Source organism: Mauremys reevesii, linkage group 2 (genome assembly GCF_016161935.1).
Source record: "Mauremys reevesii isolate NIE-2019 linkage group 2, ASM1616193v1, whole genome shotgun sequence".
NCBI classification, from domain to species: domain Eukaryota; kingdom Metazoa; phylum Chordata; order Testudines; family Geoemydidae; genus Mauremys; species Mauremys reevesii.
This window is the reverse complement of record NC_052624.1, coordinates 230972569-230999474: the sequence shown is the minus strand read 5'-3', so window position 1 is coordinate 230999474 and position 26906 is coordinate 230972569. Positions and strand designations below refer to the sequence as shown.

Below are 26906 nucleotides of genomic sequence, written 5' to 3'. Positions count from 1 at the left end.
TGTGTGTGTGTGTGTGTGTGTTGTAGAAGAAAACAGAGCTTAACGTCTTTATTTTGATGTGTTTGGAGTTTTAATATTAAACTTCAAAGTCACTCATAGTAGAGATCACAAATTGCTATATTTTATTTTTCAAACATTTCTTCCTATTTTACAACTCATTTGTAGGTATAAAAGTATGATCTGAGTGAATTAAGTGCTATTAACTGTTCTGCAGTTACTTGCATAGGTCTGCCAACAAAAATAAACCTGGCTGTGATTAAGTTATACGACAATGGTGTTAGCATAGCTATAGAGGTTCATAGAGGCATGCTAAACAAGCACAATTAGAATCACACAAATGGGCTTACAATGAGGTGTGCCGGTGTTGGGTTTTATATGAATTGGAGATTATCTAACTTGTCTCGGCATACATAAATATCTCTGTATAGTATTTTTATAAAACATTCACCAAGGAGTTTTCAGGGTTTTGTTTGTTTAAAAACAAACAGTCGTACATCTATTGTAACCAGGGTAATGGATTTTTGTGTTCAATTAACCAACATTCTTGATCTAAAGGTGTCATGTTACACCTGTACCTTAACCTTGATTATAGATTATCCATCTAAGAAAAGACCCTCAAAAGTATGGCAAAGTTCCTCAATAGCCAAAACACTAAAGTTCATAACATTATCACAAATTTGGCCTTGAATGTTGTATGTTCCACTCCTGTTAAATGGGAGTAACATGCGTGCATCTAAGGGGAGGGATAGCTCAGTGATTTTGAGCATTGGCCTGCTAAACCCAGGGTTGTGAGTTCAATCCTTGAGGGGGCTTTTAGGGAACTGGGGTAAAAATCTGTCTGGGGATGGGTCCTGCTTTGAGCAGGGGGCTGGACTAGATGACCTCTTGAGGTCCCTTCCAACCCTGGTATTCTATGATTCTAAGGCCAGAATTTGGACCCAAACTTTCAAATCTCTCTCTCCACACCCTTCAACTCCTCCACCTCCCCCATGTGTTGCTTGCAAGGAAAGAATTTTTAATTCAAAATATTCCACGTTACTGAGAAGAAGGAAATACTACTTTGGACTGCAGATTTCAAACTGAATAGATATGAGCAATATAGTTTGTATACAGTTTTTTTTGTAATGAATTTGAACTATTTTATCTATGGAAGTTATTTTTGTGTAGCATAGCAATAAATTTGAGTTTCCGAGATACTATATACTTATTACTATACTATGCACTCTTTTATGTGTCGTATATAAATGATTTTTTAAAATGTATATCATATGTTAAGACAAGGTAACACCGAGAGATGAGTAATAGCAAATGCTAGAATGAGTGATAGCAGATTTTAGAATTGTACTGTATTTTTTTAGCAACTTCTAAAAGTAGGACAGAGTTAATGATCTTATCTTTAAGAAATCTGCTATTCCTACTGTGTGCAAGTGATGCTTCCATGAACAGATGGCTAAGAGACATAATTTTAGCACACACTTAAACTCTGAAAAATAAGAATTATTTGCCTTGTTGTCTTTTAAATACATGCAAATTTACTTAGTATAAATCTTTTAAAATGACAGCTGTCAAAGAATAATTGTAATAGTAATTTATTTTTAGGTGTGCTTCCTCAATTATTATGCATTTCAAATCTTAACTGCCTGCCTCCTGACAGCTGTTTATTCACTTGTAGTGTAACCACTGGCATGTTAAGTTCAAATTGGAATGTCATGGAGAATGCAGCTAATATATTTAGTTCCTATCACCAGACAGCACAAGGCACCAGTGCGTCTCGCTCTCAGAGGAGAGGCCAGCCACTTTCATTGCACTGTTCTCCTTCAGTTAATATTTGTTGTTAGGAGGAGTTTTAGTTCACAGCTTTATCCTGAGTTTTACTGTTACTTAAGGTGATTTGAGTAAAATAGGTAGCCCTTGAAAGAATGAGTTGTTTCAGGAAAATAAGTATTCCTAAATAAGCAATAGAGAGAATACTCGCAAGATTGATTTTGTTTTTAAATATGCACAGTCTTTGTATATATTTACATAGTGAATTGTAGTGAGAATGGATGCAGGAGGGTTCTAGGACCAAATGATCAGAAACAAGCCATTGTAAAATTGATTATAGAAAGGGGGAACTTTCCCTAGAGGGTAGTGCAAGGCTTCGCCATATTTCTAGAAAATGTGCAGCTGTCAAGCTTCCTTTTATTGCCCTGGCAAAATGCTGTGTCAGGCATTGTGGAGAAGTTCTGCAATGCATTTAGAAAATTAATAGCTTCCTTACATCAGAGGTGTAAAATAAAAATATGTACCATTGTGTATGTAGTATATTGATGTTTATATTGAATGTTATTTCTTTCAGTGTATAGTAATGTTCAATAATACTTAAACGAAGAAGAAACATAAAAATGTACTTTAACGGTATTTCAAACAAACAAGTGTTCATGGGGTCAGGCCAATATTAGCAATGTCTACCTTACTAAAATAAGTAATGCACTCTTGAGACCAGTTGTCATTCAGTCACAGTGAATTCCAGTTGCAGAGCAAATTACTGCAGTACTTCCATACAGGGAAAATTTCGTACTGTCAAATTCATTTCTGTCACTTGGTTCCATTGGTGCAAGTTGATAGATTGAGTGAGGTGTTGGGCAGGCAAAGTGACAGTCATAGAAATGTCTTATTTTCAAGCTCCACCCTTTCCTGTGAGGCCTTGCAGAGCTTTAATTTTACCATAATTAGTGCTCACATCAACAGCTTGAACAGTCTGGAATGTACAGTGTTGGTGATTTCTTTCTGTGACTCAATAGCTATCACTGCAGAATGACAGGCCTGAAGTTGACTTCCCCCAGAGAAAAAGCATTGTGAAGAGATGTATACTGTTACCCCTTTTGACTCAAGGAGTTAGCCAGTATTTGGGGTCTTGTGGGTTTTTTTCCCATGAGGAGGAGAAACTGGTGAAGGAGTCAGGTATTTCTTTGATACAATCCAGTTCAAACAGCAGAAGATAGTTTCTTTTCCAAGCCTCTTTAAGCCAGCACTTTACCCCAGAAGTGCTCTCTAGGCTTTTCTTAAGGCCATGCTGCCAGTGCTTGTTTTAGTTTTCTCTTTGGTTTTCTGCTGCTTCTCCTCCCACCCACTGTACCTCTCCACAGCCTCCTTGTGTTTGAATTTGTCCCACAGTGAAACTCCTCCACCCTCATTACACCAATTCCAGATCAGCCTTGCATGGGGCCTGTGTTTCATGTGATGGCTCCTATTATTGCAGCTATCTAATTCCATTAAGGATATGTTACACCCACTGGCTTCAAGGACATTTCTCCAACCCCCAGTGTAACAATACGCTAAAATGAAAAACAAGGGAGTCTAGCCCATAGCGCAAGTGGCTGAAGAAAGCACATGCAGTCTGTAACGCTTTGAAAAAGTGTGGTGAGAACTTCAGGAGGTAACTGTCAGCACAATACCTTTAGCCAAGGAGTCTCCCATTTCAACTCAGTATCTGCAAAAACCTGAATAGATTGGTCATATTCTTCTGATAGGAATTGATTGAAACATCGCATGAGGTGTATATAGCTCCTCAGCATTTCACTATGAAAGGAGTGGAGCTTAGGGCTGTTGTTTTCTGCTCCGCGCAAGGCAGAGGTATCAACATCTCTTCTTTCTCCTGATGGCTGGATTGATTCTAACTGAGGATGCACAGAAATTGCAGAGTTATTAAGAGTTTCTCCTGAAGACTCCTCTCATAAATAGTATGGCTCCTTCTTCACTCCTACTGTTGGCTTCAGCACAAGTGGTGTAACAGCAGTGATGACCTAAATCCATCCAACCGTATAAACAGGAGTGTGGTAGAGCTGCGAGCAACAGCAGCAATGTAAATAGCCCGATTCTAGGATGTCGGTGAGGGGCATTGTCAGGGAGGGATGTGATGTTCCCTCGTTGATGAGAACATTGGGCTCCCTGATGAGCAATAGTTACATCTCTGCACTGACTTTTGACATACGTTGCTCCTGGGGTCTCTTTGGGCTTGTCTTCACCATGAGGGTGAGTCAACCTAAGTTACGCTACACTAGCAATGTGAATAATGTAGCTGGAGTCAACATAGCTTAGGTCGACTTACCCTGGTGTCTTCACGGTGCTGAGTTGATGGAAGATGCTCTCTAGTCGCCAACCGTTACTCTTCTCGGAGAGCTGGAGTACCAGGGTCGACCGGAGAGCTCTCTGCCATCAATTTAGCGGGTCTTCACTAGACCTGCTGCATTGATTGCAGCAGCATCGATCTTTCCGGTAGTCGACACCAGCCCTTTGTTAGTGCCAATTAGTTCTGTTCTCTTATAGCTCTCTTATTTCAGAGACTTCCTCATACTCCTGTATCATCAGAGACCTCAAGGTTTAGTGTCATCTGAAGGCAGGATGTCATTTCAGAAACTACTCTTTACGCCAGTTACAAATGCGATTTGGGTTCTTCTCATTTACTTCATGGATTTTTCACAAATTTGGACCAGTACAAAATTCTGCACCGACAGCAAAAGGCTTAGATCATTTTCCAACCAAATTCTAGAAAGGTAATAATTAGGGCTGTCAATTAATCATGGTTAATGCATGCAATTAACACACAACAAATGAACTAGTTTTAAAAAATAGTCGTGATTATTCTCAGTTTTAATGGCACTGTTAATAATAGAATGCCAATTTAAATTTATTATAAATATTTTTGGATGTTTTTCTACATTTTTCAAATATATGGATTTAGTTGCAACACGCAATACAAAGTGTACAGTGATCTCTTTATATTTTTTATTTCAAATATTTGCACTGTAAAAAGATAAATAAAAGAAATAGTATTTTTCAGTTCATCTTGTACAAGTACTGTAGTGCAATCTCTTTAATGTGAAAGTGTAAGTTACAAATTTAGCATTTTTTTAACATAGCTGCACTCAAAACTATGTAAAACTTTAGAGCCTACAGGTCGAAGCATGAAGGGGCATATGAATGTTTAGCATATCTGGCACGTAAATACCTTGCAATGCCGGCTACAGCAGTGCCATGCAAACACTTGTCCTTACTTTCAGATGACATTGTAAATAAGAAGCGGGCAGCATTAATCTCCTGTAAATGGAAACACATTTGTTTTTCATAGTGATTGGCTGAACAAAAAGTAGGACTGAGTGGACTTGTATGAGGTGAATTGAAAAATATGATTTTTTTTACAGTGCAAATATCTGTAGTAAAAATAATATAAAGTGAGCACTGCCCACTTTGTATTCTGTGTTGCAATTGAAATCAATGTATTTGAAAATTAGAAAACATCAAAAAATACTTATAATAAATTAAAATTGGTATTCTATTATTGTTTAACAGTGCGATTAAAATTGTGATTAATCATGACTTTTTTTAATCTTGTGATTAATTGCAATTTTTTAAATTGTTTGATAGCCCTATTAATAGTGCTAAGAAGCCTCTTTTTTTTCTTTTTTCCAAAACGTATATTAGAGTTTGAAGTTTTGCTCCACAAGAAAAATTGTATATACTTGTCACTAAGCTATTTAATCCGTTTACAGATAAAGGAAGGTTAACAGCAGGACATGTGCTATCAATTTGTTTTTAATTTTGTTAACAACTGATGCCTTGTTGTTGCCTAGTGTGACATTAATGTTCTGAATTTCTTTGATACGGAACTTATTATTTTAAAACAGATTTGTAATGTCAAATAGCTTTTAGATCTTTGGAGTCTTAACTGAAATCTAAATTATACCTGTTCTGTTGGCACTGCAGGCAAATCAGACTTGGATAACTTTCTTAGCTATAAACCTGATGCTGCATCCATTAGGGAATGTACTCTTGTGTAGAACCAGGATGTTAAGCTCAACATCTTTACAAAAAAGAAAGAGGACCTCATGTGATTTTTTAACTTGCTCTTGGAGGCACAAGAATTTGTAAGCCTTACAGTTTAAATGAGTTGTTCAGACTCTAATCTTTATCTCCTTCAGTTTTATGGAAAGTAAGTGTGTTTTAGTTTGAATTGGCCAGGACTGTATGTGGATGAGGGACTTGATGACAAAAACAGAAAATAGCAGTATTTGTTTTCAGTTACTGCTACTCTGTTATTGTATTGAGAGAAACAAAGGTACTTTGTAATTATTACTCATTCAGCTTTTGAATTATGATAATTCCCAAAGTTCAAATGTACTCTTTTTTTTTTTACGCTTAAACTTTTAATGCTTGTTTACAACTTGATACTGGAAATGTTTCCTATCTGGGTGTCTTGCTAGCTATTATAAGTGGCTGCACTGAAGTAAGTGCTACATCTGGTAATGTTTGCAGGATCAGGCCCCTTGCATTGCCATGCGAGGAGAGGGAGAACGAAACACCTGCAAGTTACACTTTTAATAAGGAGTCAAAATCTGCTGTGTATTAGCACAAATACAGATATACTAGCATTGATACATTTAATTTGACAGTAAAGTAATTGAATAGCTTTATGAAGTGAAAAATCAGAACCATTGTAGAAACCAGAATCAGAATTGATTCAGAGGTCCCCAGTGCAGGTGAAAATGGAGAGGAAGGGGGGGATGAGGGGGTACAAGTTATAGTTATGCCTCTTACGAGGTTGAGCTGCATTAGTGAGGGGCAGAAGGTGCATCAGCCAATCAGAGATTCTTGGAGGAAGGATGATTTTGGTAAAGTATATTGCCTCCTGGATGCTGGGAGAGCACATTTCTACAACTGTGTTACCAGCTAGCTAGTACTTCCCCAAACCTGTAGTGCAGTCATGATTATAGAGGTACACAAAGTCATGGGAAGACTACTTGGGCCTTCTTCCTCTTCTGTACCCATCTAATTCTAAATGGTTTGGATCTGGCTATTTGTTGTTTTTTTAGAACTTTTTGGAACAATTATGGATATAGTAAAACCTGCCTTAGTGACCACCCCTGAAGAGACACCACCTGTCATGAGTGACTATTTGCAGAGGCCACAGAACCTTTTCCCCTATAATTTAACTGTGACGAATGAATACCTGTCATCACTGATGACATTTTCTTACCCCTTCAGTTTTGGGCACCCGGCCAGTGGCCACCACTCTCCAGCTACCCAGCTCTGAAGGCAGAGCAGAGAGTGGCATTGTCTGGTTGGGCACCAAGCTCTGAAGGCAGCAATGCCACCAGCATAGAAGTAAAGATGGCAATACCCTTTTGAAGACAGGTTTCAGAGTGGTAGCTGTGTTAGTCTGTATCAGCAAAACCAATGAGGAGTCCTTGTGGCACCTTAGAGACTAACAAATTTATTTGGGCATAAGCTTTTGTGGGCTAGAACCCACTTCATCAGATGCATGGAGTGAAAAATACAGGAGCAGGTATAAATACATGAAAGGAGGGGGTTGCTTTACCAAGTGTGAGGTCAGTATAATGAGATAAATCAACTAACAGCAGGATACCAAGGGAAGAAAAATAACTTTTGAAGTGGTAAGAGAGTGGCCCATTACAGACAGTTGACAAGAAGGTGTGAGTAACAGTAGGGAGAAATTAGTACTGGGGAAATTAATTAGGTTTTGTAATGACCCAACCACTCCCAGTCTTTATTCGGGCCCAATCTGATGGTATCCAGTTTGCAAGTTAATTAATTTTTGAAAAGAGACCACCCCTTACAAACGACCACTTTTGCTAACTCCCATGAGTGGTTGCTCTTGGCAGGTTTTACTGTAGTTGCTTTTATTCAAAGACTTAAAAAATTGTAATAAATGAACAGACATTTGGCTAGAAATGGACAGTATTTAAAGCTGGATGAATGCCTTGGTTCAAGTGAAAGAACAAATTAGGCAATAACTGCTAGTATAGTTTGTGGATATAAAGCTAAGCTTCAGACAGAATAAAGGAATATTATGGAAATGTTCCTTTTACAGAAGAAAACAAAGTAGTTATTAAATTTTGAATGAACATTCATTTCCATTAATGCTTATTATATAATCAGCGGTCTTGATTTCTAGGGAATAATGGTGGCCTCTTTACAGAATTGCATGGCTCTTGGGAGAAGTTTATACTTTAGAAGCTTTTCCAAGCACATGGCCAGTAATTTTATATCAATTTGTTTAACTGATATTGTTTATGGCAAAGCAGTAAACAGCTTTTGTGGCAATTTTAAAAGCTGAAACAAAGCTGAAAGATTTGATAACCTCAAAAATTATTTAATGCAACTAATCTCCAGTGCTGTGACTGTTGTTCCCATTATATGAAAATACAAAACAAATTCAACAGACCACAATGCTTTTTTTTCCCCTTTGCTTCTTGAATTTGGAAATTGTCATTGCTTTCTGAGATTTTTCCACTGATGTCACTTTGGGGACCACTATATAACTAATTAATTGTGTAAATGCTTTTGGATACAGATGGTAAGGCACCTGACTACTAATTGTTGGTTCACACTTGTACATGCATATTCTAAGGCAAACTCAGATGAAGAATAAATGTTTGTGGCTGAAACATGAGGAACCTATTGTTGAAGGCAGTGACTTGCATACAAAAAGATTATGACTTCCTTTGCCTTTTTTCAGCCAATCAGGATTCATAACTGAAAACCCAGAATACTGCAATTTATTTTGCAATAGCCACTTAGATTTCAAGAATGATTACCAAAGACTAGTTTTAACATTGGAGTTCCTCACATATCCAGTCAGTTTTCATGCAAGCAAACTGTTATGAGTCTGCTCATACTGCCCCAGTGACCTTCATCCTTATATCCACTGGAGCTGGAGGTGAATCAGACTCCATGCTAACTGAACTGTCGGGGTGTCTCTGCAATACAGAATTTCAGTTGTATTAAATTACGAAATCCTAGTTTTATAGTGTGAACTGAGTTCTCTAGGGACTGAACTGGGACTGCCAAAGTTTCGTCAGTTAAGGCCATGCTTTCACTGGAACCAAGGGCTCAAGATGTTATACACTGAGGTACCACTGTGGTAGCTTCTATTTTTTTTTAAATGTGGGGAGGGGATTTAGATTTAAGGGTTAATCTCTCCATAATCCTTTGGCATGAGAATTTTCCAACATCATTTAGAGTAGTGCCAGTCCTAAAAGCTCCATTCAGCAGTGCCAAATCAGAAGTTTTTAAAGATTGGTTTTTAGGCCTGTATGATCTTTATATTTTTAAACTTTGAGACAACCTTTCATCTAAACAACAGTGAATTTCTCAACATGCATTAATCAGACTCAGTGAATTATTCGAAAGGTGGAAGAGGAGTTCTTCTGTAAGACAGCGTTGCTCTGATTTTTAACAAACGCATTCACAAGTTCAAGTGTAAATACCATGGTGATATGCATGCAGGTTGTAAGCTCCTTGCGCTGATGACTCTTATCTCTGTCTGTAAACACCATACATGTTCATAAAATATATAAATGATGTATTTTATGGGTTACATTTATTTGGAAACCACTAGTGAGGCACCTCACTAATAAATGTGGGTGCATCCTGTACACATGCATCCTGTACACATGCATGTGACATCAGGCTTCCATAATTTAAAGAAATTTTCTATAATGGACTACATTTACTTATCCTAGTCAGAATATAGAAATATTTGTACTCAATCTTTCACTCAGCCCCTTTCTTGTTTTATTTGTTTGGGTTGTATTCTTTCAAAACCCTAAAGAGCAACGTTACCAGGTCATGACTCAGTGAGGAAAGTGTGGTTCAAATTCAAAGTGCCTCAATGTTGTGTGTGTGTGTGTGTGTGGGCGGGGGGAGGAAAGTCACTTAACTTTTCTAGGTATTTCACTTTTTAAAAAATTACTGAGAAAATTCTGTAAGTGCTCTGCACTTGTGTAAACATTTACATCAGTGCAGAGTGAGTGGAAAGTGGGTATAAAATACTACCAGACCAAAATGGTCATGTTTTATATCTACTTTGCACAGGTGTAAATGCCTACACATGGACAAGGCAATGGATAGTCAGGCCCACAAAGCTCTCTGGTGTGAAGTGTAATCAATTTTACTTATGTTAGAAAGTAGAGCCAGATACAGATTATTAATAAATCCACACACATACTTTTCAGAGGCTCTACCACCAGTCTTTCAGTAACAAACAAGGAATCTAATACAGAAAAGTAACTTGCACAAAGTGATTTGGAGTAATTTCACAGAAGGTTGTTAGGAGTGGTTGAGCTTTTTTAGAACTCAGTTTCCTGAATCTAGTTACACTTTCACTAGAATTTCTTGAAATTCTACTGTTGCAATTAAGTTTGCCATCAAAAAAGTTCTTAACCTTACATGTGAAGAATTCAGTTTTTCTAACCGTCACAGCTGCAGAGTCAGCTGCACCCTGTCTCTGAGTGCACCTTCTCTGGTGTTCAGACTCATGCCCTTACCTTCGCTGGGAGGGAATCCTGCAATTCTCATGCTTTTTAAAATAGGTCCTGGGGCTCCAGCACCTGATGTACCAACAGTGATTTCTCAAGCAGGTCCAACTGGATTTAGCACCGGCAAGTCAGCTTGCAACCAATGGTTAATACTGGTGACCAGACAGCTTCCTCATACAAAAGTGCTGTTTAGTCTTAACAGTAGGAACAAAGTGTAACATATGTGGAAAAAAAAAGATTTCAACACAACAAAAGGCCTATATGCATGTCTCTCTCTCTCCTAGAGGCTTGGTATCCATTGGTGGCAGGGGCGGCTCTAGCACCCAGCAAAAGCTGGCGGTGCCTAGGGGCGCAAATCTAGGGCGGCAGGCTGGCGCGGAGGCACCTGCCTGCCATGCGCTGGCGGGAGGGGGGTCACGGACGGGGGACGCGACGGACCTGCCAGGCATGACGAGCGCTGCGCCCCCGCTGGCTCCGCTGCTCCGCTGAGCTCCCACCTCGCAGCGCGCAGGGCCAGCCGGGCAGCGGGGGGGGACCGAGGGCCAGCGGGACCGGACCCTCTGCCAGTCATGCCCGCCCAGCGCAGCTCTGCCGCTGCTCTGGGGGCGCCCTGCTTGGGGCGCTGCAGCTGCGCCCTGATTGGTGGAAATCCTAGGCTGGTCCCTCTTTACTCTATACCACTGACCTGACCTGTGGTGTATGCCTGTGAGAACCACTTCTCATCAGGAGCTCTCAAAAACCACTTTTCCTCTCCTTCAAGAAGGTCACTTTAATCACTCAGAAGCTCTTTGTCTCAGGTTCCTAGGGTTTTTTGGTTCTCCTGTGTCTACAAACTGGGACTGCTCTTTGACAAACAGGTCCATTGAACTGGACAGGGGGTCAGAGGTAGGACATCAAAACTAATGGGTCTAGTATTTTCCCTCATGTGTAGGTTATCTGAAGCTATTGTCCTCTTTCCTGCACAGGTACAGCCAACCCCTGCTTAAATAAACTGCTTTTATTCCTACAGTACCTCCCTTACAAAAGTCAAACAGACAGAACATATAATATTCATAAGTTATTACAGATTAGTCCCACGTCCTTCTCACTAACACTGAATCCTAAACATGCTGGGATGAGTATCACTAAATATGTTGTTTTTCTCTCAGTTTTTTTGTTTACTGCTATAAAGTTCTATTTCTGAACTTCAGTGATGAAATCAGAGAATAGTGAAATCTTTTCAGCAGGATACCCTATATAAAAGGTGGTTCTAGACCGCTTATCTTTGTCCTTGTGAATTATGGCAATTAAATATTATGGATCTAGGAAACTAGAGGAGATGTAGGGGTCTTTGCAAAAGAATTCTATGAGTTTTTTCTAAAATAGACACTGAAGCTAACACAGTGGTCGGCAACCTTTCAGAAGTGGTGTGCCAAGTCTTCATTTATTCACTCTGATTTAAGGTTTCGTGTGCCAGTAATACATTGTAACGTTTTTAGAAGGTCTCTTTCTATAAGTCTATAATATATAACTAAACTATTGTTGTATGTAAAGTAAATAAGGTCTTTAAAATGTTTAAGAACCTTCATTTAAAATTAAATTAATATGCAGAGCCCACCGGACCGGTGGCCAAGACCCAGGCAGTGTGAGTGCCACTGAAAATCAGCTCATGTGCCACAGGTTGCCTACTCCTGACTTAAAAGAAATCTGTCAAGCCACATTCTCTATATGTAGGGGAAGCAGCTTGGCCCAGAGGATAGGGCATTGGACTTGGAGTCTTGAAAGCTGGGTTTTATACTCAGCTCTGCCAGTGACTTGCTGTGTGACCTTGGGTAAGTCAGTTTATTTCTGTGTATCAGTTTCCTCATCTGTAAAATGGACATAATGATACTTTTGCTCTCTTTTGTAAAGAATTCTTGAGATCTATGAATGAAAAGTTTCCCTAATGTGTTTAAGGATGCTTCGGGACTGAAGGAGGCAGAAAAGGGATAACAGTGATAGACTAAGCATGTGCATAGTTTGTAGAAACAGATGTTGGTGTTTCTTAATGACATAAGTAAATTAAGAGATAATTGATTCTGGCTGTACCTGCCTAAATATTGTCAGTTGACAATTTGTCATAAGCATCAATGCAAAAGACTTAAGGAGGGACCTGAAGGAGGACAGGAGTAGTGGTTTTATGGATGAGTTTGAGAATGGCATTCTTTGCAGAAGGGTCAGCATGGGAGAAAGTGCATGGGTGCTTCTATGAAAATCAGACAAATGAACAATTACTACTGATACCATTGGAGAGTAGAGAGCACCAGCAATATTGTAAGATATGATATTGTCTGATCAGATAAGAAGGGAATGGCTAAATTGTGAAGGTCCCTAAAGGTGAGGAAAGAAAAATTGCATTTGATGAGATGAAGGAAAGGAAGTCAGAGAGATTCAGAGTTAGTGTGGTTAGAGCAATGGGCTAGGAAGATTATTTTAGCGGCAGTGTTTCAAATGCAACTGAGGGGACAAATTGGTTGTCTTGAAGACCAGAGGAAGTTGAAGTAATCAAGTCTTCTAATTTTAGAAATACAAATTCTTTTAGTTTTGATGGCTAAGTTCAAATGCTTTTTATACAAGAAACTTGCCTGCCTACTACACAAATACAAACATTAAAGCAGTTATGGGTGAAACCAGTATTTTTAGCTACCGAAATCTTAATATCAGGAGACAGTGACTTTAATTGGTAAATCTTTGCTATGGAAGGCCTCCCAGGTGCTCTTAGACCCAAACATAATAAAATAGTTATAGGATGTTTATTAGGGGAAACAAATACTTCCAGTCTCTGAACATGAATTGCATCCCCCTCACCCCAATAACACCTCTACCCCGATATAACGCGGTCCTTGGGAGCCAAAAAATCTTACCGCCTTAAGGGTGAGACCGCGTTATATCGGGTTCGGGACTGGCTTTCCCCGCTGTGATTTAAAGGGCCTGGTGCTCCAGCTGCTGCAGGGAGCCCTGGTCCCTTTAAATCACTGCCGGAGCTCTGGCAGCGGGGCTTGGGCGGGGATTTAAAGGGCCTGGGGCTCCACACGAATTCGGATATAATGTGGTAAAGCAGCGGGGCTCAGGTGGTGCTTTAAAGGGCCCAGGGCTCCCCGCTGCTTTACCGCGTTATATCTGAATTCATGTTATATCGGGTCGCATTCTATCGGGGTAGAGGTGTACTTTAAAATAACTAGCATTTAGCTCCATTTCTTCATAACTATACACTTTGAGGAAGAGATTTTGTATATCCATTAGATATGATAGTGGATCAGTCATTAATGGCCATGTTCACTAGGCAAGTGGACTTCAAAGCTGGTATAAGATAGCTAATGACTTGGACTAGTTGAAATTTGTAAACAAGAACCCTTTTGCAAGACATTTTGTCCTTGGCATGTAACTCACATTCTCATATAGTTTTTCTCTTTCTCCCTAAACATTTCTTATTTCAGGTTTGTGAAACAAAATACCTATCCAGGGCTTCCCTGATTAGTTACCATATTGGCCCAACAACAAAATATCCTGATTTACCAGGCACTAGTAAAGTATTACATCTTTACTAACCCATGATGGTTTCCAGCTCTTCTTACTTTCTGAAATTGCTGACCTTTTCTAAAATAACCCCCAAAATGCAACTGCATTAGATATTAAATGGGAAGCTTTCAAAAATCACAATTAAGGCACATGCTATATTCTAGAGCACCTGTTTTTAAAAAGGAAATGACTGAAAAAATTAACACGCACTAGAAGACACAATCTGAGTTATAACAGCAATATGTATTAAATCATTCAGGAGAAACTGCAGCTGAACTAACACAGTCTGAACAAATAAACTCTCTATAACAGATTCTTCAGCCACTGAACACTTGTCATTTAAATCTAAACAGAGGCTATGAATGATTTGACAAAATGAGAAATTGCTGGCATGGTTACTTGGAAAAGATATGTCAGAATTATTCCTGCCATAGAAAAAGATGATTCAGTTATGTACAGCTGAGAAACTATTAACTGCACCTTTCAGTTTAAACCTGTGTTTATCTGAAATGGTATTTAACAAAGAAATAGTTACATGTTTCTTATGAAAATGCTCTTTGTATAAATTAAATGAAAAATCATGCCTGATAAGCCTATTAGTAAAGAAGATGTTGTGCATATCATTAGAAATCAATTCCAGTGTGGGTAAACATCAAGCCAAATTGTTTCTTAATAAGCACACCTACATCATAATTTTGAGCAAAGGTTCTGCAAACTTCAGTCATTCTTTCATCCAAAATAGATGAGCTAACTCAAATAAAGGTAATATTACAGTCCTTACTAAGCCTAATAAAAGTTCTTTGGAGGGTGACCTTTACAGCCAATAGTACTTCTGAATTCAGATGTTAAAATATTATCTAAATTACTAGCTAAATAAGCTGGGACAGGTAATTTAATTTTATAATGCACTGAAACCAATCAGGAGTCATACAATATTCTACATCAGATAATCTCACAAGATTATTTCACATGTTTTATGTACAATCCAATTTGAAAGAACGGGAGTAATCTATTCTTGGTAGACCTGGAAAAGGCTTTTGATTCTTTAGAATGGCACTACTTATTTTCAGTTCTTAAAGGGATGAACTTTGGAACACCTTTATATACTAGGTCAAAGTAAATGCATAACAAGGTAGTGCATTAGGAACCAATCTTTTTTCCCCCTCCTGTTTCTTTTACCAAAAAAACCCCAGTACTCAGCAAAGCTGTCGTCTGTTGACCTCACTTTAGGCAGCTGCTGTAGCTCCATTAGCTTTGCATTTTATGTCATTATAAAGAAAGGAATCAAGGTTAAAATGTGGCCAACTGAATATTTTCATATGTTGACAATGTTTTGATTTAGTCATCAAACCCAGAGTTTACAAATACCTCAAACTGCATTAACTTTTGAAGAGATTTGGTGCTAGATGTTAGGGGGTAGAGATGCAGAGGATACAATTTACTTATGTATGGATATCCAAAGTATTCACCATGTGGATGGGGCCTTGGAAATGGCTGACCAGGGGCTCTCTATTCACATGGAAGGGATCCTCCACTCATTGATCCTAGGGACAGAATGATTTCCGCCAAGATGTTCAGTAGAGAATTATTGTACGGCAGCATTCATTATCATTAATTGGCACAAACCTGTGAAAACAGACATCTCTGGATCTTCTAGCATGATCCCCAAATGATAATTTACAAAAGAGGAATGTAGACAAAAACATCATGAGATAATCAGTAGCAGTGTTTTATTACATTTGAGAGCTTCAACAATTTATCTCGTCTGCTAGTACCATTTTATCTACAATCAGCTGGAAACCTAGTGAAAAAAGCTTCTGGTGGGGTAAGAAACCTTTATGGAGGTCTCGGGCAGTTGCAAAAAGTGAAGGCTCTGGCAGCAAGGATGCAGTGGAGTCAGGAGCAGGTGGGAGCAAAAGGCCCACAACTCCTCTGCCTGGAAGTTTCTGTCTTTTTTGTGTAATTTTATGAGGTTGACTGAGTTCTGGGTGTGGAACTGCACCTTCGTTCTACAGAGCTGCAAACTTCACACTCGGCTGAATGTTTGGGGAAAACGGCATGAGGAATTCCCCATGAAATAACAAGCTTTGATCTTCAGGAGGACTGCTGATGTAAGATGGTCAAAAAATTGGCCTTATGGACCTGATTCAGCAAGGTAAGCACATGCATAGCTTCAAGTATATGAGCGGTCCCACTGATTTCAATGATACTACATGCTTAAAGTTATGCACTTACTTTGACACCTTTATTAGAATTAACAAAAAGTGTCCACCGGTTCCATAGTTCCTTTTTTTCTTATTTATTGAAAGATATTACACTGAACAAATATCAGACCAAATTCATAATGCACTTTTATAAGGCATATAACAATCCATTGTAAATTGGAACATCCACTATGTAATAAAGGACATTCCAAATGAAGAATTCCTTGTAAGAGCTACTCATAATGGAGGAAAGTGAAATAATTTTACTTAATTTAGGACTCCCTTATACTGTACATCTTCCAAGAACTACACCTACTTCACAGGTCCCACTTCCTGCTTTTTTGACACAAGTAAAATGTTTTTGCTTAAACTGGATGCAGTTGTGACAGAAATGGTAATTTCCTGCAGTATCTTTGGGAGATTTTACTGTATTAAGTTTATGTACGATTGTGGGCCAGGGATTGTATGTAATTCCACAGGGGAAGGCGATCACACCTCCTCCAGAACTAAGAACAATGTGGGGTGATGAGGAAAATTCATTCAGGTTGTACTACCTTCAGAGAAGGATGGCACCACCTGAAGACATTCACATATACTAATTCAAACTGGATTCTCCAGAGACCAACAGACAAAGAAATTACTCTTGGATAAATAGCCCAAGTTTACACTAACACAGGGCTTCTGTCTGGTCCAGCAAATGGACAGAACCTTCTGTCCAACCAGGAGGTAGAGTGGGGAGACCAGCTAATCTGTGTGGAAGGTTAGAAGGATTGACACTGACCAGAACCCTTGTTGGAGTTGGGGGTGATCTCTGGCAAACCTTTTAGCATGTGTGTAGGTTCTTTTATTGTTTTTGCTGTGTTTTCTCTGTAATGTTTTTATCATAAGAATAAATGTGCTTGCTTAGAAAGAGCTGTGTGGTAACTTACAATTGTTGGCAATTATGTTCATAGACTTCAAAAAGAAAGCAAAGCGCAGATGCTAGCCTGTTTAAGCTATCTGGCTTGCTTGGAATATCACAGTTTAGGCAGGGAACTATACAGCCTGGAGAAATCCCTGCTCAGAAAGAAGAGAGACCCATGTCCCTCCACAAGAGAGGTGATAGCTGTGAAGCCAGGAGCCTAGATTTGGTGTCTGTCACAGGGCACTCCCTCCGCTATGTGGTGTGCCACATTGAATTAGCTCATTCCGTCACTTCATAAACCCAATTCCATCATTGTCATAAGCATGCCCAGGCTGTTTTCCCTTAACCACGCATACCGTTTATTCCACAGTTCTTTGGCAAACAGAACAAGACACAGGCATATTGCAACAGGAGCTTTCCACACAGTGTGTCTCATTTACATCGTCTTCCCTCTGAGCCCTCCCCTTCCTGTTCCTCCTACTTATATCCTCCCAATTACTGCCAGTTGTATCAATATTTTGGTAATTACAACTCAAGTGCTCATGATCCCGCAATAGAAAGTGATTAACTGCTTCCTTCTCAGCGTGCAGCTTTTTTGTGCTGCAACATCATCAGTGATCAGGGTGCTGCTGCTAGCACTCTGTCACAGTGTCCTCAAAGGACCACGGAGGGGAATATGGGTGCTGTTGCCTTGAACTGTGACAGTTATGATTTTTACTTACTAGTTACATTAAATAGTATTTTTCATTGATCAGGAATGGGGACCCCATTGTACTAGGAGTTGTAAAATCACAAAGGCACGGTCCCTTCTCCATAGAGCTTACAATCTAAGAGGTTAACAGTAGTAATGGTATAAACAAACTCTTATCTGGTGATAAATCAACCAGGGTAATTTCATATGTTTCAAGTTATATCTAGGTACTTGTGGCCTGATTGTCTTTCCTTCATTGAAAATTGTGAGCAAGTTCACTGGAATCATTGTCAGTGAGGAAAATCAGTTCCTTAAAACGATGAGCAGCTTTGGATAATGACAGTTTTGAAGCACTATTGTAACAAGTATTTGAATGGTGTGAATTTTAAAGTGAACAATGTTATGGGTTGGTTTCAGTTTAATTTATACATTTATTTTATTTTAAAATGATTAAAAATTAATTATATGGATCTCAGAACCCAATTTTATGTGGTTATGAGTAGGGGGAATCTTGCAGATGCTATCTGTTTGCATCTTTAATTAAAATTGTTTTATTATGCTTCTTGCACAATTTATAATTTGCCGGAGCTTGAAATATGTACTCAACATATACTATCTTGAGAGCTAAGCAAGAGAGAAGAAATTTGCCCTCCCTCCTCAAGTCATACCGCTTGGAATTTAAAGGAGTGGAATGTTTGGTACTGTTACCGTTAAATAAAGTTGACTAATGAGCAGTACATAATCAACTTTTCCTCTATTTTTTGAGAGTTGTTTTGGTTGGAAATTCAGTTGACCATAACTGTAAGCTAACTAAATTTTCATTTATATATATATATATGTATGTATTTTGATTGTATTCTTCTTTCCTATTCTTTGAACGTTGTTGTTTTAGGCTCTGAACCGGCAAAGACTTACCTGTGTGTTTAACCTTGTGCTCTGAAAGTAATATGGTTTAAGTTAGGGGTCGGCACCCCCCTCCCACATTCCCACCTGCACCCCTCGCACCAAATGGGAGCTGCTCAGGTAAGTGCTCCACACCTAAACCTCCTGCCCCAACTCTGAGCCCCTCCCTCATTTTAGCTCCTGGCCAGACTCTGCTCCTTCACCCCCAGCCCTGCTCCTTCACCCCCAGCCCTGTGCTCAGTGCACTCCCGCCCTCAGCTAGTGCAGAGAGAGAGAGGAAGAGAATGGGCCAGAACCAGAGAGAAGGTAGGTACCCACTCTATGTGGGCCAGGCAGGGACCCCAGACCGGCAGCAGGCTGAGTGGGGCCGGCAGCCGGGACCCTGGCTGGTAGGAGCCTGCGGATGGAACCCCAGACCGGCAGTGGGCTGAGCTGCTCAGCCCACAGCTGGTCTGGGGTCCCGGGCCCGCTCAGCCTGCCACCAGCCTGGGGTCCTGGCCCCCAGCCCTGCTCAGCCTGCCGCCAGTCTGGGGTTCTGGCTGCCAGCCCCTTGCCAACTCGGGTCCCAGCCGCTGGCCCCGCTCAGCCCGTTGCCGGCCTAGGTGAATGGAACCCCCAGGCAGGCAGTGGGCTGAGCAGGCTGGTGGCGTAAGATCAGCATTTTAATTTAATTTTAAATGAAGCTTCTTAAACATTTTGAAAACCTTGTTTACTTTACATACAACAGTAGTTTAGTTATATAATATATAGACTTATAGAGAGAGACCTTCTAAAAAACGTTAAAATGTATTACCGGCATGCAGAACCTTAAATTAAAGTGAATAAATGAAGACTCGGTGTACCACTTCTGAAAGGTTGCCGACCCCTGGTTTAAGTCAATGGAACTGCTCACAATGGATATGAATTTAAGCATGTGCTTACAACTTTGGAGGATTGGGCTTTTGTCTGTAAGCTCTTTGGGGCAGGCACTGGGCTGATTTCTGTGTGTGAGAGAGCAGTGCAAGTGCGTTGTGTGTGCTACCAGGACAGAAATTAATAATAAAAATAGTGTATAAATTTGCTCACTCCAGTAAACCACTAGAGGAGAATAAACTAACAATTTAAAAATACCTACAGATTTAATCAGCAGATATTCTTGTTGAAGGCTGATGACCTTTTCTTCATTAGTATGAATTTACCTTCAAGGCAAACATTTTTCAATCAGTGCTAATTTGCATATAATTTATCAAGAGAGAAGGAGAGCAAAATAATTTTATTTAAAGATTTCCCTTTGTTTTAAGTGTCATTAGCAGTTCTGACTAATCAGATTTTTACAATCTCATCAGGCGCTTTTAGAAAATCTCTGTGAACTCATCTGGAGGATGCATTTATTCCTAAGTGTCCTGTATTGCATTACAGCACAGTAACGAGTCACCGACTGCTACAGATGTTTATGTGAAATGCAATTAACACTCTGCCAATTTAGTTTTTATAGGGACGCAATCAATTTTTATTCATTTTAAAACCAGAATGCCTTCTTTTATTGTGTGCTGCCTCTCTGCTGATTATATAGCTAAACAAATTATTCTTCTGTTTGTAGTAAATGGCAGTGTTTAGGCAGTAGAGTGGCACATTATAAACGGAGCACACAAAAAGCAGATATTAAATATTGGTTTATGGCAGTACATGCAAGAAATATTCCTTCTAAAGGCTAATTCTAAAATAAATTTTAGTTTTGTTTATTTAAAAAAGCACTTAAAAATATTTTTTGGCAGTTGGATTGCACAATTTGTAGATTGATCTTTTTGGAGGGAGAAGAATTATGATGTTTCTAGGGGGTTATAAAAGGCCTGTTCCTGTAAGGTGCTGAGTATCTTTAATTCCCATTTCCCTTTTGGGGAGTTAGGAATACTCAGCCCTTACAGAATCTTTCCTAAAAGTTGTATATTGTGCCACTTCAATTAATGAATCAAACTTCTTATCTAGTTGAAATGAAAAGTACTAAATTATTATAAATAATAGTCTCTAAGTTGAGAGAGATCCAGAGGAGTCAGTATACTCAACAAATAATGAACTTTATTCTTCAGTGGTATGCAAGGGCTGCAAAGGCTCATACAGACTAAAGATGGATTGAATATAGACTCATCATTGAACTCTCAGCTTGTCTATTGATGATATTGCTGTGGTGCTAGGCATTCAAGATCAGATAGGCATTGAGTGTGCAGGGGGAAGTGCAGAGCCAAAAAGAGCGTGGGCAAACTGGAAGGGGGCTTAAGACTCTCTTGCATAGAATACACTTTGCTGCAGTGGCCATCTGTGGCAGTTAACACTCCCATCTTAATATAGGTTCCCAGCTAACCTTAAATGGGGACAGATGTGTGCCATGTACCCTTATGCAAAAGGGATTGCTGTGTGTTAGGTTTTCTTCTGTTTTGGAAGCATGCATGCACTGCTTCCTACATTTCCTGGCCTGTTTTTTCTCCTCTTGACTACCTTTTTGGTCCACATGCAGCCCAAGAATCTATAAAGCAATAGTTTATCTTTTGTTAGCAATTCATCTCATGTCACTCTCTGCCTTTACGGCAATTAATATAGTACACAGAAATTTATGGCTAAACCAGTTAGCTACCTGTAGTTTATATGGCAGCATAAATATCGCCAATAGCCGGCAAAAACAATTAAAGACTGTATCATAATGAATATGCGGTGGGGGAGGGGGAGATTAAGGTTGCACATGCAACCTTAATTCTGGCATTTCCCAACTTTTTAGTTCTTGACTTTGAAACCTTAATAATCTTTTAGCATAATATTTTGTGTGTTTAATTTCCTAGATTTCTAAAATAACAGAAATGCCATCACGTTGCATCATATTGATACCTGAATGGGTCATCAGCAAGAGTGGAACCCCACCCCATTAGCTCAAGTGGCAGAGGTCTGTAACTGAGAGCAGTAGTACATTGTCATCCTCTCTGTGGGCCAACACTAGAAGATTGCCATTTGGTTTCACAGATGTTTGCTCGCAGCAGAGGATTGGTGAGACTGAGGAATCTTGGGTTCCATTCCAGGCTCTGGAGGGAAGTGTTCTCTAGTGGGCATAGACTCTTTTGCCCTCCATCCCCCAAGCGTGACCCCTTCTGGCCTTACCCTTCCAACTTGTACTTGCCTTAGTCCTGTCTCTTCCTCACCCCTGACTCCTCACCCTAGTCCTATTCTCCTCACCTAGACAGTGCTGCTCTCCATTCCTCAGGCTTCTCATCCCAAATCCATTGTCCTGGCATAGTCTTACTCCTCCAGAGTCCCTACCATTCCAAATCCCAATCTCCTTGCCCAGCCATCCACAGGTCACTGCCCATTTGCAGCTCCTTGCCAAGATTCCCCATCTTCTGGCTCCTCATCTATCTATCTCTGTGCCTCACCACCCATGTTCCCTATTCCCACTGACTCCCAGACTTAATCTGTCCTCCTTTCTTTCTGAGTTCCTTATCCAATCTGTCCCTTCTCCCTGCTACTTGTCCCAGTCTTTTTGAACTATCTTTTTTCCCCATTCTCCTCCCCCCAACTTCTCATCTGATCTGTCTTCTTGCCCCGTTGATTTTGAGTCCTAGCCTGCTCCCTCACGAGCCTCAACTGATCTAATTGCACTCAATAATGTATTTTCCCTTGCTGCCATCTCAGAAATGGCCAAAAAGTTGAACCTGAGGTAGAAACCCAGCATAGAAAATTTCAGTCTGAATAGTTAAAGTTTTTGGGGAAATTTATAAGCAATTGAAAACTGTGTCTTATAATGGGAAGTGTCGGGCAACCTTAATTGGTGATGCTACCAGCCCCGTCTATAATCCGATTCAGTTCTTTTGCTAACTATTCTGCTATATTTTTTTGAAAAATCTGGTTTGAAAAATAACATGCAGTACCAAAGATTTTTCATTATAGACCTGTTTCCACCATTTCTTTGACAAATCTTTGCTCAACCTGTTTTGTGATAAGCAGTTCCTTTTTGGATCACTTACATTTGGGCCTAAGCATAGCTGTGTTTTGGTTTGGTTTTTCTTCTTCCAAGTACCATAGCATTGATCTGTTTGGTTACTGTGTGATCATAACTCCTTGAAATACTAATGGAAGTCTTATATGCAGGCCTCAGTGCAGGATTACATTCCTAAAAGAAGAAACAGAATGAAAGGTGAGATTAGGCTGAGAAAAGAGAGTAATGATAACTAGGAAATGAGAGTACTGCCAAGGAAGGAAAGAAGTGATATGGACCTAGTTTTCTTGATCTTTAAAGCTTTCATGTAGGGTGTGTATTTGAGTCTTCTGGGCTCCACCAGCCAAGGGACCAGGAGCTGTGATGCCATCTGTGCCAGAATCTGAGGCTTCCATGACACAGTACTTCTTCCAAGCTTCAAGGCCAACTGCCAGTATCCTTCTTGCTGCAAGACTCTTACCGGTTCATTAAGATGAAATGTAGCCACATACGGAACATCAGAACAACCTATGTTCACCTATGGAACAATTCATATGTTCAAGTGAACTAAAAATGTAAATAAAGGAAAAAATGTGAGAAATTCTACCCGGCCACCATCCTCTTGTTCACCATGGCTCCTCCTCACCCTCTTGCTATGTCTGCTGTGTTCAAATTGTTTTCAATCTACCTTGACAGTTATAAGCCCTTGAGGGCAGGGACTTTCTTGATATTTGCCTATAAAACACAATGTATATTCACGGTACTGTGCAAATAATTGGTTATAATGTTAGCTTATTTACAGCTTGGTTCTGCAAGGCGTTGAACATTTTGGCTCTCATCAAGCCAAGCACTTAAGCATGTGCTCAGGGCTGTCCTTACTCACACGCAAAGTACGCAGCTGTGTAGGGCACCAAATTTCCTGGTGCCTTGCGCAGCTGTGTACTGCTCCAGCCCCTGCTGCACTTCTTCCCCAGCGCCCCCACCCCGCTCCGCCCCCATCCCGCTCCACCCCCACCCCGCCCCTTTCTCGCTCCAGGTCTGCCTCTTCCCGCCCTTGTTCCACCCCAGCCCTGCCCCTACTCTCCTGAGCTCTGCAGCATGGCCGGGCCTGCACTCACCAGCGGCAGGAAGTGCAGACCCAGCTACGCTGCCGGTGAGTGCTGGGGGGTGGTTCCCCCCCGTACCTCCAAGTCAGCCCCTTCCCCCCACAGAGGCCTGGGGCCCCCCCTCGCCCCCACAAAGGCCTATCCCCCATGGGGGGGCTGTTTAGGGCCCCAGAATAGCTAGAGATGGCCCTGCATATGCTTAATTTTAAGCACCATGCAACATAAAGCTGAGCATGTGTTTAAATGTGTGGCTGGATTAGAGTCCAAATGCTCAGCACCTTGCAGCTCTTAGTCTTTAATTTTCCTTTTGAACCACAATTAATATCTGAATTACACAGATATTTTTGTATAATTAAAAAACTACTGAATTTTCCCTCGCAAATCTAGCCATAAACCATTACATAGTTTTATGTATTTACAGAAGAGAAAAATTGAAGTTCACTTATTTGTTCTTGGTAAAATACATTCCCTGCCTAATAACTTCACAAAGTGTTGCAATTCAGATTTAAAGAGAACATTTGTAAAGTTTAATGAAAAACAATTTTAAGTCTGACACCTAAAGACAAATCATGTATTCAGATTTATTCTGTAGAGATTTTGTTTTTCTTATTCAACTATTTTGACCTGATCTAGCTTGCTGTGGAAAGTAACCAAATACTGCCACCAAAGGTGCTAATACTAATTATTCACAACCAAGCTCAGAGTTTTCCTAGGCCTCCCTGCAGACAGCATTAAGGCCTCTTGTTTCACTTCTAAAAATTTATTAATATTCAAGTTCAGTGAAACCTTGATGAATAATTGCAGAAAATAAATACCCATAGGAAGTATGGAAAAGGTGAACTGTAGGAATTGTTCTGACGCTTTGCCTAGAAATTAGATGAGATACATATTTGACTTTCTTTCCTGTTTCTGCTGTCATTTTTCAAAGGAAATGTTAAAAAGACTGTGATGTTTTAAAGTAGTATTAGAAAGATAAACCATTGTAAAACGGGCGGTGAGGGGGAAAGGCTGAGAGGGAGAGAAAAAAATCCAAAAATGACCAGTTAGGACACTCTAATGAATGGTTGAATGCACCTCAAAATGAAAAACAGATGTTCTGTGTTACATTTAATAGCAAGCCTTCTATTCCGATTGAGGTAACTGGACCATCTACTTGGATAGAGGACAGGAACAATATAGATCTTGTGCAAGAAGAATTTATACATGTTATATGTTTCATAGATAGTATTGTACTGGTATGTTTCCATACTTTTTTGCTATTAGCTTTAAGGCATATTTAGCATGATGACTGAAAATAGAGAACCTTGTTGTACCATAAATGTTGCTTTGAACAGGGCTGTTCTTTTAGCAGGTATTTAAGAGGACTCTGCTTTTATATGAAATATAATTTGCATGATACACAGAATTTTTTTTTTAGTCTGACCTTTCAGTGGACCAAAAAAACAAATACAATATATAATTATACAATATACAAATAAAAGGAAATTGGGAGTTTATCGAAGATCTTCAGTGTAGTGCAGTATATATTTTGATTTGGTATTTGGATAATGCATTCTTTTAAGAGTTCTGTTCCTCTTGTCATTCATTTGAGTTGGGCAGCATAGATGTAGTAGATTGGGTATGGAATGGAAAACAATGAATTCTCGATTTGTAATCCTGAATCTCCGAATGACTCAGTTTTATTTTCTTCATCTGTAAAATGGATATGATAATGCAATTGATACATACCTGCCTCATGGAGATGTTATGAGGATTATGAAATTCAATAAATACTAATGCAGATTACTACACTTAGGAAGGAAAAATCAAATCCCCAACTACAAAATGGGTAATAACTTGCTACGTGATAATACTGCAGAAAAGGATTTGGCAGTTATTGTGGATCACAAATTGAGCAGGAGCCAACAGTGTGTGATGCAGTTATAAAAAAGACCAATATTCTGGGGTGTTGTACATGAGATATAGGAGCTAACTGTCCCACTCTACTCAGTGCTGTTCAGGCCTCAGATTGAATACTAGGTCCAGTTCTGGTTGCCAAACTTTAGGTGATATGTGGACAAATTAAGGAAGTCCAGAGGAGAGAGACAAAAATGATAAAAGGTTTTGAAAACCTGACCTATGAGGAAAGGCTAAAAAAAGGGCAGTCTTTTTTCTTAGTCTTAAGAAAACTGTGGGGAGACCTGATAAGTTTTCAGATAGATTAAGGACTGTTATACAGTGATCAATTGTTCTCCATGTCCACTAAAAGTAGGACAGGAAGTAATGGGCTTCATCTGCTCAAGGGAGATTTAGGTTAGATATTAGGAAGCTATAAGAGTAGTTAAGCACTGGAATAAGCTTCCAAGGGAGGTTGTGGAATCCCCATTATTGGAGGCTTTTAAGAACAGGTTGGATAAACATCTCTCGGGGATGGACTAGGTATGCTTGGTCCTGCCTTGGTGCAGGGGTCTTGACTAGATAACTGCTTGATTTCCATTTTAGCTCTACTTTTCTGAGAGTCTAAGTTTAATGAATTAAAGTTTGACTAGCATATGTATAAAGTGCTGTACATTTTTAGAACACACATGTTCACATGCAAATAAAGGGACTGATTCACTGCTATGTGACTTTAGTTTTACAACAGAATTGCACTAGTATAAAGCTGGAGTATTCCAGTGTTGAATCAAGCCTTTAGACTGCAGGGATAAGGATTTAATCAGGATAGGTAAGATTTTAGATTGAAAATCTGTCTCTAACTCATAATTATGTGTTTAGCCACATTGGGCTGGATACTGCAGTCCATCTGTGCAGTGCAAAGTGAACTTAATTTGGTTGGACATTTGGTTTGCAGAATCTCTGGTGTGTAGGGGAAATTTCTGAAGATTTATAGCTGGTGGAGGCAACATAGCTATTTCCTACATCAGCTGTTCCATCTTTCCCAGCATAAGAGGGAGGCATAGGTGCTGACTCCATGGGTGCACTGGGGCCGGAGCACCCATGGAAAAAAAAATGGTGGGTGCTTAGCACCCACTGGTGGGCCCCGCTGATCAGCGCCTCCCCCTGTCCCCCAGCAACCTCCTGCTCACTGATGGGCCCCACCGATCAGCTCCTCTCTCTCCCTCCCTCCCAGTGCCTCCCGCCTACCATGGATCATCTGTTCAGCGGCATGCAGGAGGTACTGGGGGGAGGGGGCAGAGTGAGGGTGGGGCGTACAGAGAAGGGAGTGGGAAGAGGCAGGGGAGGGGCAGAAAGAGGTGAGATGGGGGTGGCGGTTTGGGGGAAGGGGTGGAGTGGTGGGTTGAGCAACCCCGGGGAAATGAGAAAGT

At 40.0% G+C, this 26906-nt stretch overlaps 1 protein-coding gene across 5 annotated transcripts in view; it reads left to right on the top strand.

Annotated features, from left to right (window-relative positions):
- EYA1 (EYA transcriptional coactivator and phosphatase 1) overlaps positions 1-26906 on the top strand; it is a 240108-nt gene that overhangs the window by 42041 nt on the left and 171161 nt on the right. Inside the window, exon 1 of one of the 5 annotated variants that reach the window (XM_039526541.1) lies at positions 15993-16011. The exons of the other annotated variants lie outside the window; for them this stretch is intronic. The gene's annotated coding sequence lies outside the window, so the exon portion shown is untranslated. Of the gene's footprint in view, positions 1-15992; positions 16012-26906 lie in introns of those variants that run through there. 5 annotated transcript variants of the gene reach the window in all.